Consider the following 15,822-nt stretch of genomic DNA (forward strand, 5'->3'; position numbering starts at 1 on the left):
AAGATCAGCTGTGACTTGTGTCACCATACAGTAGAAAGGGATAACAAAGTATACGAATTCTGTCCTAGAAAAGCTCAAGTGAGCAGGCTTTTTGTAATCCTATCATACCTTACCATCTCATTTCACACACATTTTCCAAATCTACACTTGGTTAAAACATTTGAGTATTTAATTTTTATTCATTATTACTGTAACAAATCAGCCTTACAGGTGATTTGTCAAAATGCCTGGCAACAAAGCATCTCTCATATATAGTTGCTGTGTTATATAGCAAATATTATGTTCCTCAATTAACTACAATTTTATCTTAGTAAGTTGTTATATTTCTCATGCATTACTTATGCCTAATCTTTCTCCATATCTTGCCGAGAAACTGAAAGAAATATTAATATAGTCAACTGTTTGAAACAATAGCATTCAAAATGCTATTTTTAATAATAAAATGAAGGGACTATTCCCTAATACATGACAAGATCGAAATTATATTAAAGTTTTATTCCAGGAAAGAAAAATATTCTAGGAAGAGGCACATATTTTAATGAGAAACAGAGATTCCTTCTTCCAGGACAGAGACAAAGTAGTTTTTTCAAGCCTGCTTTGAAATGTTTACCACTTAGAGAACTAATGTATTTGTAAGAGAATCCCAAAGCAAAAGTTCCTTTTATCCTAATTTCAGAAGTATCTTAAACATGACTTGAAAAGCACCATGAGCAAGATATTATTTTATTGAGAGTAAAAGTTGTTGCTTCCCTGAATTCAAATGACAAGTTCATACAAGGTCAGTATATTGAAAGAATTCACTCATTGCAGGATACTTTTTATTACTGTACTAAACCATTTTGCACCACTATAAAGCAGTCAATTATTCCTCCACAGGAATAAAAGGATTAATTGGAAGAATTTGTGGGGTTTTTAATGCAACATTCACAGAGAGATGCAGCCACAAACATTTGAGCTATGTCAGCAAAAGATGATGCTTCTAGAGACAGAAAATTCCGAACAGGTGACAGAGAATGCTGCCAGTTCTAGTTGTTCATCAGCACAGAGGAAAAAACAACCATGATAAAGAGAACAAGCTGGGCCACAAAGCCCTATAAATTTAATTCAGAGCCAGAATGAGTCAGAATTATGGGGTATTTTTATTGTTCTAATTGTGCTGGCCAATGAATTTTATTTAATTATTCAGAAAAAAAAATTGTACCTGAATAATTTCTGAGTCCTAGCTTCTCTGAACTAAGTTAGAAAAAGGAAAATTCATTTTCATCAGTATGCTTCTGACTTTAACAGTTTCTGGTGCAAATCACTTTCTGGGAATTATTTTCTTTGTTATGATTTTAGATTCTATGGCTTAGTGCTCTATGCTTTTCCTGCTTGATGCAACAGAACAGCATTTTTCAAGAGCAGTGAATGTATATGCGTATATAGAACTTTGCATCTCGTTTGAGCTGTTATTGTGGTTAGGGTAATATTTTGCTTATTTAACATGTTACTTTCTTTGGAGTGGTATTTAGAGATAGTGACTCATGAAAGTTAAAGCCTATTACAGACATCTGTTTTTTTTTTTCTGAAGTAGTTAATTCTTGAAAAACAGTTATTTTTCATACATGTGTTTGTGATCTATTTGGAGAAATTATTTAAAAGTATACTTGTACATACAGTTTAACAAAACAAAACAACAAACAAAACAAAAAACACAAAAAGCATGCAAGCAAACAAACAAACAAACAAAAAAACCTTCCTCAAAAAAACTAGAATGTCAGTGACCGTGCAGTGAAGAAACCAAAGTGAGAATGCCAGAATACTGTGATGAAGATACTTCCTGTAGAAAAAGTTGAATTTAGAAGTTGTCCTTTTGAAGGTGATATAACGAGAAACATTCCCTGAAGGTTTCTTCAGCTATTGCAAACATGTCTTGATAATATGGTGATTTCATTTCAGCACTTCATAAATACTGTATTTGTTAAACTCTGGGAGAAGGCAGCAGGAGCTTTCCTGTACTGCCTGTTGTACGGGTGACTTCCTGCATTAGCTCTCAAAAGCACAAAGGTAGAAAGTTTTCCTCAAGCACAGAGCAATGACATTCAAAAAATTTGAATAACTCAGGCACTAGATCCTACTCTGTATCTTAGCACTGGAAGGGGATTTAGAGGCAGAGCGGTGTGCTGGGCATGCATCTGGACTCTCACCCTACGTAGCAGCAATAGCACCAGCAAAATGGAATCACAGATATTTTACTTTTGGAGGTCTCTGGCATTCACACAATTAAAGACTGTCACTTTTGTTCAAGTTTAAGCTCTTGACTAGAAAACTATTCAGACATAGTATCTTGCTTTCCAAATACGTATAAAGAAATTGCAAATTTTATTTTCCAATAGTACCAGCCATTTTAAAGGTCTTCAGATATTTCTTCTTGAAAGAATTAGCACATTTTCAGTATGGTACAGATTCAATCATCAGCTATAACATATTCTTATCTTAATTGCTTACTACTGTATCTGTTTTTACAATAAAAGTATCATAATATTGTGATACATAAATATCACAAGAAAAAAGAAAAATACAGAGCAATGTTCCTAATTTTGCAGGAACTATTGTACAGACAATAAACCAGAAAAGTATTATGTTGAATTAGCATAATGCTATAATCCTCACTTTTTAAATATCCCTATATCAGACTTTTAATTTAAGCCCATTTCCCAAGGTTTAAGATGAGAATAATTTCCAAGGGTCTGTGCCTGAAATCCCTGTTCTTATTTTGTGGTATTATTATAAATTAATGCAAAAAGTGTGCATGATCTGGAATGTTTTTCTTTGGCTCACCAATACATTCATGCTGGTACATTAGAGGTTTTGCAGCATTTACGTTACTGTAGACCTATCCTTCCCTTCCCTTGTTTGTTTTTGTTACATTTTAAGACAGAAGTCTTGTACTTTCAAATACAGGAAAAATTGTGGCAGAAAAGAATCTGATTAGTCCACATCAGGTTTAGTAGAAGTGGGAGAAGTATATTTTAAGAATTTACTTCAAAGCTACAGAGCAAATTTGATTTACAACACTGTGTATGCTATGTCAAATCTTAATGCTTAGTCGTCTTTAGCTAAATGTGTTCTGTGCCATGTAAAAACATCCATATAAACCAGCTTCTAGAAAGAATTGTGAGTTCTCCCTCTTGCCCCTTCCAAAAGAAATGTCTGACATTTATGGTACACCTACCTGAATGTCAGAGCAAATAGACTTTCTCTATGTTTTTATTTCATATCATATTTTTATTCTTTCTAACATGAGTTTCCTTAGTGTTTGCTGTTCATTTGTTTCCAATAGACCTGCAGAAATTTAAGGTGATAAACTGCATAGTAATAATAATAAAATCTGTAATAATAACATTTACAGCAATATAAAAATACCAGCAATTTCCATCTTTATAGAACTATAAAAGAAAAGTTATTATGACTATTTAAGGTAAACATGATGTGAAAGATGTATTTTGAAATTCAGAGAAATATTTTTAAGCTTCCAAGACAGACTTTTGTAATACTGGACTACTTAAAGTAGTGTAATCCACTTTTTAATTTTGACTCATAATCTACGTTTATAGGTGCCTCCATCATGTGGAAGCCACTGTCTAACTGTAAACCTATCAATATAATTTTATCTAGTTATTATTTTCCACAATATTAATTTAACTGTTGAGTAAATAAGACTTACTTTTAATCATTTTTAAATCTGGAGGTATGAGATAAAATTCAAGTTGACATATCTGGGTATTTAACTATTAAACGTGTTACCACTGAGATGATAGTAAAGACTACCAGTCTTACTACCGGTTGAAAACTAAATAGCAAAACACAAAATATTACTGATGAAAAGTTTTATTAATACAAATCAGATACTACAGCAATTAAGTCATAAAGTGAAAAAGCATTGAAAGACAAGTGAAAGTCCCTGCTTATAAAATGCATAAACAGATACCATTCAACTTAATCCACAGGGTTACCTACCGGTATGACTCTCCTTCACCAATATATTGTGTTAATGATATAGTCTTTTAGCTGAACCAAAAGTTTACATAAGAACATGGTAATGTCAGTAGATTCTCAATAATTAAAGCAGTTATTTGGATAATTTACTTCTTGCATTAATTTTAATTTGTAGCTCCAATAGAAATAATGAAGAAGAAGCTGGAAACAGCAGCCCATGTTGTAGAAACATGGTTTTATACATGCCAGTCACAGTATTGTTCGCTCTCATCTCCTCAAAATCTCATCTTTGTTTGAGATGTCACATGTTTTGTTCTGCTTGACTCAGGCAGCCACTGCAAAGGGTTATTTAATGCTGAAATGAAGTATAACAAAGCATTCAGCTTCACAACCAGATGCTTTTTTATGTGCTTCAGTCATCATAACTCTGCAGCCCAGTCTTACAATTACAATGCTTTTGTTATGTTATTTTTTTTACATGGAACGCTGATTTCATGAAATTGTATATTTATTTCAAAGAGTTGGAATACATAATATGTTTTGAACTCCAGTTGCCTTTGATAGCTAACTTAAAGATTTTTATTGCCAGGTTTATTAAGTGAACTTTACTAAAACTATGGATACTATTCATAAAACATATTTAATATAATACAGATATATGTTCTGGTTTTGTGACTTGTCACCTGATTTTTTTTTCGTTTTTTACAATATTAAAGTTTTATAGTCATGTTATTTTTCAGTGAGCTTTTGTTTGTTTGTTTCTCTTGTTTTGGTTTAGTTTTGTTTGTTTGTTTGGTGGAGGAGGTTGTTTGTTTCTGTTTTCATCTCCCACAGATTTTGTAAGGAACATCCGCTTATATTTTCTTTGGTGCAAGTCAACCAGAGAGAAATACTATAAAAGTAGAATATATGCAGTCGTTTGCAAACGGACACTCAACTCTTCACAGTATAGAAATGTTTGGGTGTTTCTACTGTTAGACTTTAAAATTCATGTTATTTGCTATAAAAATATGAAAAATGAAATATGACAGTTGTCAAAAAAAACATCCTTTAATCTCAAATTGTCTTTGCAAACCTGCATATTCTGCAGGAGAATGTGGGAAGGAAAAAGCCTAAAAGTAGGACTCACCTCATCTAACTCCAGCATCTAGAAAATTAGTAACTAGGCAAAGCTCATCTAGTAATTGTCTATAATCAGTGCAGCTATATCCTGCAGGCAATTTGTGTCATTTATCTACTTTAAAACTGAATGAATCACTATCTGTAAATGTCTTCCATTAACTTGAAAAGGAGCTTTGATGTGACTCTTTGACTCCACACCTCAGAGTCCAAGTGTCTCTGAATATACAATCTGAGTTATCAGATCTCTAATATGAACATAAATCAGAACTTCAGTTTTTATTTTGCAGTTGTATGAAATATAAAATATCTTCCAATTTCAGAGTAAGTAGCCTTTAATGGCAGTTTACAGTATGTATTTACATATATATATATATATAATTTTTTTTTTTCCCCCAGAGGAGCTTGGATAGTGAGAAAGAAAAAATGTCTCCTAGGACTTGCAGGGCTTTTTTATTCAAATTTTGTAGCTAACACAGTTTATTATTTTTTTGGGTGTGTGAGTGCGTGTCTTACAAGCAGTTTCCTAGGATGGGTATATACTCCATGACAGGTAGGCACAGATTCCAAACCATTATCTCCCAGTCTACATCTAGTATTCAGGCTTTATAGCACACTCTGTAAAACTGTCAGATTAGTTATGCACATTTAGCTTACAAGGATACTAAACTGCTTTTAACTGCACTCCAGGTAGATTTTTAACCTTGTCCAGTACACAGCTGTATTCTTTATTCTTTAGTTTCCTTATAAGAAATTCCATAATTCTTTCAGCCAAAAAGAAAAAAAAAAAAAAAAAGGAAATAGAGGAAGACAGAGTGAAAGAAACAAATTTTCTTTCCTATAGAATACCTGTCTGTTGGAGATACAGTGTTAATGTAGTAGATTGGACTTGCTTATTTAAATTTTTGCTCTTACACTGTGTGAGTGATTGAATTATGGATACTTTCTTAAAGCAGACTGTGTAGAAAAGCTTAGGAAATATAAAACAATTTAGTTAACATAATATGTTTAGCTGGAGTAGATTAAAGCTCTGATATATCTAAAGGTAAGAAAATATGCAAAAATGTTCATTTAATGCAGGTGAAAACGATAGTAAAACCTATACAAATAATTTTATAAATGTGAATTTATTGTATTGAAGTATCCATTATTTATTTTTGAATTTTTAATTGCCCCATTGTTGGCACAGGCTAAAATACTCCTAGAAAGCAGTAATCTGTAACAAATAAAACAAAGACAAAACCCTCACATGGCTGTGGTATAAGGTCTAGTGTCTCCAATAATCTACAGTTTTAACACTCATGGACACACCTATAAAGTTCACAAAAAATATTGCAGCAATATTTTTCTTCACTCAGAAGATAATTTCTCTTCTTAATCACTAGTTTTCACAGAGGTTATTTTTTTTTTTTTTTTCCATACCCTGAAAATTCTGTCATGTAAACCAGATTTTTGACCACCATGGAATGTAATTTTACATTTGGCTTTATTTCTTTATCCAGTAACTCCACAGTTTCCACTGAATAAATGGGGTATCAGTCAGGAAAAGTGACTCATTTAATAGAATGTGAGCTCACACACAGACAGTATAGTGTCAGGAAATGCTGTTGTGTACTCCAGCCAATATAGTATCTAGCATTTAAAGTGGCAACATTTTATTGAAGTACTGAAATCGCAGCTTTGTTAACTACCCACAACTGTCACAAATATTTTCAATCAACATGTTACTTCACGAAGCCAAGCTGTGTAAAGTTTGTATTACGGAAAGCAAGCCCATGCAAAACAAGATTATGTCTTGTTTCATTTGTGAATGCAAAATTCATCTCAGTTCTCCAGCAATATCCAGAGCACGGGGAAGACTGTGGTAATGCGTAACTGTCCCATTCTGGTGGATTTATTTCCTTTATTTGAAGTTTCTGAAAATAAAATATAGTGCCCATTAAGCAGGCTGTTATTTTCTATCTTATGCTTTTGGCAAATCAATTTTACTTACTTTCTAAAGCTTTTAGTGGTCTGGTAGGACTGCCTCTAAATATGGGTGAAAGGGGCACACACAACTGGTAAAAATGTTTAATCAGTCAGGAGAAATGTGTCCAGCCTCCTCTATTTTTGAAAGATTGCTTTGTCACTGCATTATCTGCTTGTGCTTAACTATCCTTTCACAGGTATTCTTTTGGAGACAAAAGATGAAAAAAGGAAAGGCTGCAAATTTCCTGCCAGTCAAAGAAATCTTTATATAAAGCACACCAGCATTTGGAGAAGGACTTTTTCTCCATTGTTTCTTTAGAGAGTGACCGGAGAGAATCTCTGGAGATCCTTCAAAAGAAAAAACGAATCGCCCTTTGCTCCCACAAACACAGAAATCTTTTTGTAGGTAAGTAATTTGTCCCCCATGCTCTCTTTTCAGTGGTAAGTCTCTTTGGGTGGAATAAATGAGGATGATTAAGACGAGCATCACAGTTTGTTGTTGTTGTTGTTGTTTGTTTGTTATTGTTGTTGTTTTTTATTTCTGACTTGCTCTGACTTCTATGGCTGCTCACAGAATCAGTTGTTTACAGCTTTCAAAGCCTGTACATTTTAACACTAAGTTGTGTACGTAAGTCAAACAAACTGAAGGACTGGGCACAGTTTTAACAATAAATCTAGATTTTTTTTTGCCTAATACCTTAAAAATGAAGCTCTTGTTTATTTTTCTTTTAGTGCATTTCTTTGTAGTTGAAAAAATACCCATCAACTAGGAATAGATAGAGAATTGTGGTGTTAACCAATAAACCTCAGTAATAATCATGGTTAGAACATTAAAAAGACTGAGAAAGTGTAGGATATGTGAGGAAAAATGTTTTGTAACAAAATCTACAACAATATTTGTGGAATTTTTCAGTAGGAAGATAGTTGAACTACATCAGGGCTTGAGGAGTGGGACAGAGTAAATACTGATTAAACTTATGCCACTGCTAAAACAACCTGTAGGAATTATTACAGATGTGCAGATAAGCCTTAAAAATGTCTTTACTTTTCCTCTGCCCCTTTTGACTTTTGCTCCAAATTGTTTCTTCTCAGATAAACTAGAAAATTACCTGCACTAATAATAAAAAGAAATTAGAAATCTCGAGTATTTGCACACTTAACTCTACTTTTGGAAACAGTTAGGGGATTAGAATAAATTAAGCTTTAGGCATGTTATTATTTTCACTTGAGTTTGAAAAGAAGATCAAATTATCTTGGAGACTTTCTCCTGCTCAGGCGTAGACACCTGATTCAGTTAGCTGTTCATGCACAGATAAGTAAGAGCATTTCTGAGATGTCTAGACACAGAGGGACAGCTGAATGTTGTCTTCCAGGGTAGGATTTGTGTAATTTTAAAGATGGAGGTGTTGGTCAGGTAAATCATGACCAAATAGAAGTTCTAATAATATAAAGAGATATTCACTTACTAGCTCAGATCTAGATTTCTACATTTTAAACATTTAGAGTTAGATAAGTCCTATGATGTCCAAAAAGATGCTGACTTTACTGCCTACTGAGAGATAAGCAACTGTACACTTGGTACCCATTTCCTAAATTTCCTCAAAATGCTTTTTTTTTTTACCCCATAAATCCTTTTAAAAATCAGCATTTTGTAAAAACTACATTTTAGTGATGCTGCTTTTTGAGTTTGGTTTTGATTTGTTTTTCCCCTCAGAGCTAGGTTTCAAAATGTCCACAGTGATCCATAAGAAAATGTTGCTAACTTTTGAATGTTTTTGCTTTTCTGTGTCCTCTACAGGTATATGATGACTATATGGTATTTATCCTTATTTTATCTAATTTTGTAGGAACTGTCTGCTGTAAATATTATCGAACACAGAGACAACCCCAGGAGAAGCAGAAGAGACATCCCTTAGACTTTTTTAACTTAGTCCTTGGAAATACTCATTAATTAGTGAGAATTTAATATCTTGATCTGTTTCATACCAAAATCAACAACAAAACTGCAGATTTCCTTTCATTGTGCAGCTTTGTGTTTATCTTAAATTACTTTATTGCTGTCATATGTTCTAAAGAACAAAAGTTTCTTGTAATTCCCATAATTATCTCCAATTCCTTTAAAACTAACAAATTAGAGTAGAGCTTTAAAAGTGATGATGCAGATAAAACAGAACTAAATTATTGATGCATATACTGGGCCAAAATATATCTTAAATATGCTATAAAAACTGTAATATACACAGTAGGACATGAATAGCTATATAAAATTTGTGGAGGAAAAGTAATTTTAAAAAATAAATAAATCTTTCCACTACTCGATCAAGTGTCCGTAGAAATCTGAGCCATAAAAGTTTAAGTTGTCCTGGATGCAGGGCCCGAGCAAGACACTCTTCCTCATTTACGGCCAAGGAATCACCATAACTGTAGAGTGGGCCAATAACACTTGCTATCTTCTCTATGATGGAATATCTGCAACTGAGATCTCAGTGTTACTTGTCCCTAAAATATGGCTTAGAGTTGACGCTACAAGATAAGGAGTTTTATGGCTAACTGTCCGTCACAGGAATTATCTTGGTCTCACCTTGCCAGACCTCCAAACCTTCAGCCACTGTGCTTCCTCTGTATTGCACTGGTACATCTGATCACACAAGTAGCCAGTTCAGGGAGAAAAATTGCCAGGGGAACAGAAAGGTGTGGCTGGATGTGAGGGCAAGAGAAACAGGGACACAGCCTTCAGCATCAGGCCAGCAGATAAACTAATCATACTCTCAGGCTTTTACACAGCCCTGAGGAGGGGGATGCATCTTTAACTTGGTAAAAAATTCAAATAATAAATGTGGGGTTGATTTGTTTTGTTTTGTGTTTTCTGTTGGTGTATTTTTTTTTTTTTTTTAAATTATTTTCTATAGGAACACCTAATATACAGTAAAGGTAATGAATAAAAAATACAAGACAAGAAGTAGAAAGATACTTCTTTCTTCACAGAAGTCAGTCATTTCATTATTCACCTGCAAATAGTCGACTTCAGTTCAGATTTGCTTCTTTGATCCCTAGATCTACAGAAATCTAAGCTCCAGCCCACAGAATAATATACCCTTCTGAGTACATATATGGGAGTCTGCTCCCATGGAGAGGAAGGATGGCTTAAACTAGGAGAGAATGAAAGAAAAAGGAGAACAGCCAATCCTATAAATAGAAATTGGGACACTGAGCAGGAATACAACAGACAGCAGACTACAAGGGGAACAGGTAGATAAGACGATTTTTCCTTAAGCTAATAATTAGGACTGAAAGGGGCAGTTGTGACAGAGAGTGACTCATAGTAACAAGAATTTTTTAGAGCACTGTCCATCAAGCCTGTCAGTATATTCATCCTTGCTCTTCATCTTATTTATGAGTACTTTCTCTCTTACACACACACAATAAAGCTAGTACATTTTCTTAACAATTGATTTAATCATAAAATTAATATTTGCATAAATAACATCATATAATGTTGTTAATTTCCCTACTTTCCTACAAACTTGGTCCCCCAGGCAAGATAGCAGGCTAAACCCACTTGCTCAGGGAGCTGCTGTGAAATCTTCCTATCATGTTCTTATCAAATTTACAACATTTGAAAAAAAAAAAGAAAAAAAAAAGCCTTCGTTATTACTTTTTTTTAGTTAAAATATCAGTTTTATCCACTTTCACTTGTGACTGGTGTACATTCTCTTTTCTGAAATTTTTTTATGCCTTGACAGGCAGGTGACCTGTGCATAGGTAACCAAGAGTGGGTCATGTATAAAAAAAAGCTTCCCAGTTATGTAGTTGTCCCATCCCAACAGATGGGATGAGTGATGAGTTAACTCTGAATGTGACATGCTCCCTGAATCAACAGATGAGATCAGGTGTGAGTTAACTCCGGGTAATTCTGCACAGCAATGTGAAGTGAATGACAGCCAATCACTCCAGGGGTCCAGTTATGAATTTACTAAAAACACATGGTGGTATACAAATTACACCAATCAGTGACTTGGCAAAAGTATGTTATAGTACCACAAAACATATCAATACATTGACAGCAAAACCCTTTCTAAAAATGGTGGATTGGCAATAATTAGTAACTGTAATGCAAAACTTAACAAGACTTTAGCAGTAGAACTTAAAATGATATTACTTTATATGTTTAAGAAAAAGGAAGAGAGAGAGAGAAGAGGACAACTAAGATATCAGAAAGAGAAAGGGAGAGAGAGAGAGACAGAGAGGGAGAGTAAGATATCACCACTCCACAGGTACATTGGTCCCGCGATGACCTCTAGAGGGGGGATGCGTTGAAGATTTACACACCGCCAACCTGTATCATACGTGAGGTTGTTTTATAACCCAGTTCATTTACATGCACAATAGGAGAAGGCGGTTCGTCTTCTTCCTCTGCTTGCTCTTCATGCTAATTAGGAAGACTCTTCTGGAAATCGGTCTGGAGTCTTCAAACTAGGGGAAAGTTCACAGTATTGACCAGAAGTGAGTTGTCTTGCCCGTCAGGGGTAGCTGTTGGTTCGTGGCTTCTTCTGGTAGCTGGTTGTCCGACAGATGTTTCATCTCTATCATCCCAATTAGGCCATGAGGCCTTTCACAGCAACACTGGTAATTGTCCCTATCTTCCAAGGTGTCTGCCTCCATGGCCATAAAACCTCGGGAAAGATAAGATGAGGTGTCATCTATCTCTTCCTCCCAAAGTAACAAAAACCAGACATTTAAGGCATAACAAGGTCTCTGTTCTGCTAAGCATGGGGGGGAGTGCTTCAAGGTTGTCACAGTAGTCCTCAGTCTCTAAGGGTTACTTTTCTTCTTAATCTAGTTTTGAAATCTCTCCAAAGTAGAAGTTTCTAAACAAAATTCACAAGTTTATCTTCTGAAGAATAATCCTTATTTTTCTGCAAAGCCAAAGGCCCATTCTTATTTCCCTTGTGATTAGTTTTCAAGCAAGATTTTTACCGGGATTTTCTAATTGAACCAGACTAATTACAGCTATATCAATAACATGTTAAATAGGTTCACTATTAGTATGCCTAAATAGTAGAGATAACAGATATTATATCCTCTTCCCATTGGCCTCTTGCTCAGTCATTTTTTTTAAATACACGTTCAAAATAAATTTGACAGTTAACAAATAAGCACTTTATTGATCCTATTATTTATTTTTTTAGAATAACACACCAAAGAATCCATGTAAGGGTTCCATATCTATCTGTGGGAGTTCACAGACTTGAAATAGATCACAGAGAATTTTATAATAAGATGACCAATTAAATCAGCAAGTTTTTCTTGGGAATTTATTTCACTGTGCTTTATTATTTTTTTCTGTGCTGATTTATTCATAGATGATTGATGTTTCTGTGAGAAAAGTATAATGGGACACATCTTCTGAGGACACTTTTATTGCACAGGCAGCACAGCGAGAATGATTATACAGTCACAAAAAAAATAAGAAAATATCTCCCCATGCCAAAGGACACTTTATGTGAGTGCCAGTTAGAAGAACCTGTCATGACTTTAAGATATGGTTCTTCAGTTGGCAGGGAGACAGCACAACAGATCATAATGTGACAGTCCCCTGGGGGGCCAAAATGTGTTAACGGCTTTCAGCGTCCCTGCAGGAGTGAAACAGGCTGGTTTAAATGTTGTTAAGGCCATAACCCTAACGCAAATCTTAATTTTCCCTGTCTTGACCAGAATTCTAGAGTAGATCAACCCAGTCTAGTCTGTGGAAACGGCTAGTTCAAGCAAAGAAAGAAATTCAAAATACTTTATAGATTGTGACACCCTATCGAAAAGACAGTTTGAGTCAAATTGGGCCTTAATTGACAAGTATTACTTGATGCACTTTTAATTATATACAAAAATAAAAATGAAATTAAACTTTGAGTAACTAAGCAGGTCATGAGGAAAGATTTATCTTCAAATGACATCTCAGAATCCCAAATAACACAATGTCAGTAAAATTCAGGTTTATATACAACATCAGGTTCATAACACTTCTTGCAAATATCATGAGAATCCTCATTATAACTTCAGGTGGTAAAGGTCATGTTGTAAGTGGTATTCTCTACAGCTTTTTTGAAGCTAGCAAAATGTCTTTTGTAGAAAGACTGTACTAAAACTGCTAATCAGTCTTTTCTATATGATCCTCAAGGATTTTTATGCACAAATACACAAAGTAACTTGAATTTAAAGTAAAAATTAGCCCGAACAAAACCAGTACTGAAGCAATGAAATGAAAATACAGTAAAAATCATTAATGTTATTAAAAACAGAGTACATTTGGAATAAGTGCCTGACAAAATCAGTGTGTTTAGCTAAAACATATATTCTGTCTGTTGTGTTGCAGGTTTCTTCCCTGAAATAGTTCCTTAAATTTAAATAATATGCTTTATTTTTTATGAACTGGATATTAATTTCTACCACTTTGTATTGCAGATAGTACATTTCTTACTCTGGAGAGACAATTATCCTGAATCATGATTTCCTTCTGTTATATTGCTGTGTTGGATTATAGCTCTTTCATATATGTCATCTCACAATCATTATAATGGACTTGCAGTCTAAGAAATCATAGTTTTGAGTGTTAACACATTGCTTTTGCCATTTCAGTCTCTTTTTCAATGTCACCTTGTGGCAATATGGATTTTTTCTGTCTTTGAACCCACACAGGGATCCCCAGGTGGTCTCCTGGTCCATGGGGACAACAGGCACCACACTTCTCCAGGCAATGACTCTGCGGTGCTGGCGTAACCCCACATAACCTTCATTTGCTTGACCTCAGGAGCTATTGCCCTCTGGCTGCAGAAGGACATTGGGTGAGTGCAACATCAAATAAAAGGGTTAGAAGTTGAAAGGATTCTGTCTATGGCAGTTGTAAATGTGCTAGTGAAACTTTCTTCTGTTACTCTGGGCAGTTTGTGTTAGCATTGTTTGTTAAAGTCTGTGAAGAGTGTGGCCTCCTCCTCCAGCCACTCCTCCTTCCACATACCTTTGCATTGCTGTAATTGAATTAGCAACAACTTTCTGTATCTTGATTAGACTGCTAAGATTGTAAGAAAGCCAAGTGTGTTCTTTTTTGCCCCAAACAACCTTTTGACTAGCACTTGCATCTACATATATGTATAGAAATTGGTGATAAGAACAGACTTTAAATCGAGCAGGAAACATGGGACAGGATCAGGTACCAAAGCAAACATCTGCACTCAGCCATTTACATTACCTGTGATGTCTAAGCATAAGCCTTAACCTGAGTGCCTAGTGGCATTTGAGATGCCCTGGCATACATATATCCTTTGATTTTCATCTGGCATTTCAGAAAGCATGAGTGTTTCCAAAATCTTCTGCCATATATGCCAGTTCCATATAGATATATTTGTGCCTAATCATGCAATAGGTATCACTATTTGGGCAACTGAAATTCAACACTTGCACAGGCTGTAACAGGAGCTTAGATATACAGCTCACACATAGATACCTACATTTAGATGTGTGCAGACTACATAATTTTAGTAACTTCTACACATTGGCCTTATTTTAGAATTGCATCAGCTGCAGATGATACAAATTCACATAACACTAAACCCAATAGTTTTCATTTAATCTTTTGATGCCTTCAGCCAGATTTCTTTTGGATAAATATTTCTACTTGTACACAGGTTTAAATATGAAGTGAACAGATGTAAAGTGTTGAAATTAACTCTATGCCTGACCATCAAGCAGGAATCTGAAAGATGTGCAAACGCTCTAAGGTTCTGAGGGATCTACAGAATCAGCAGCTGAGGTCAAGATGGTTCACAAGATTTACCATCCCCTAAGGTATAGATATTCAAAGGGAGAAACAATGAAAGAAAATACACCGACTGATGTCACCACTTTTGAAATATATGTTTAGCAAGCTGGCTTTATGGGAAGCCAAGTAATCAGATTTATAGACTCAGCCCTCATAGACAGTCTTCAGTTAGTTTTGAAATTTATTGACAAATAGCACAAGCAACGTTCAGATAAACTTGAACCTCTTGCTCCAGAAATCCTGGGAGATACTCATGGAACTAAATACACACTCCTAGAATCCTGTATTTTATCTAGCATCTTTAAATTTTGAATGAAACGAAGGTTTTAGGACAAAATATTTGTGGCTATCTGGATGTAGCGTTGAGGAACACAACCGAAAGGTGGCAGTACTGTACCCACTAAACATTGGCTCTGCATGAGATTATATTATTGTTGGGAATCTTATATACATATGTATATACCTGTTGTGATTTAAATATCTTTATGTGTGTTTATACTGTCTCCCTGTTGTTTATGCTTATGTATGAAGAACAAGAAGCAGAAATTCCATTTTTTCATGTTACTTAAATGATTTTCCACTTGCATTAAATCTTTAAAACTCACAGCTCAAAGGCAGAAAGATATTATAATGAAGAAGTGAAATAATTGTGTAAAAGTTAAATACACATTATATTCAGGAAAATTAAGTGAAACTAGGTGGCTGACATTCTCCATATCTCAGAGGATGTAGCAATTCTGAAATAAACATTTTCTGAAAAAAAATATTTAAACCTGGAATAGCCACTCAATTTTTTTAACTAAAAAAAAAAAAAAAAAAAAAAAAAAATTACTTGCCTTTTAATAAAACCTACTGAACTTCAGAACTTTTGTTCTGTTGAGATAAAAAGAAAATATTAGTTTCTGGCAAAAGTATTTAACTAAAATGAATTAACAAAATTAGCT

This window comes from Streptopelia decaocto (genome assembly GCF_964273445.1).
Source record: "Streptopelia decaocto genome assembly, chromosome: 1".
Classification (NCBI taxonomy): domain Eukaryota; kingdom Metazoa; phylum Chordata; class Aves; order Columbiformes; family Columbidae; genus Streptopelia; species Streptopelia decaocto.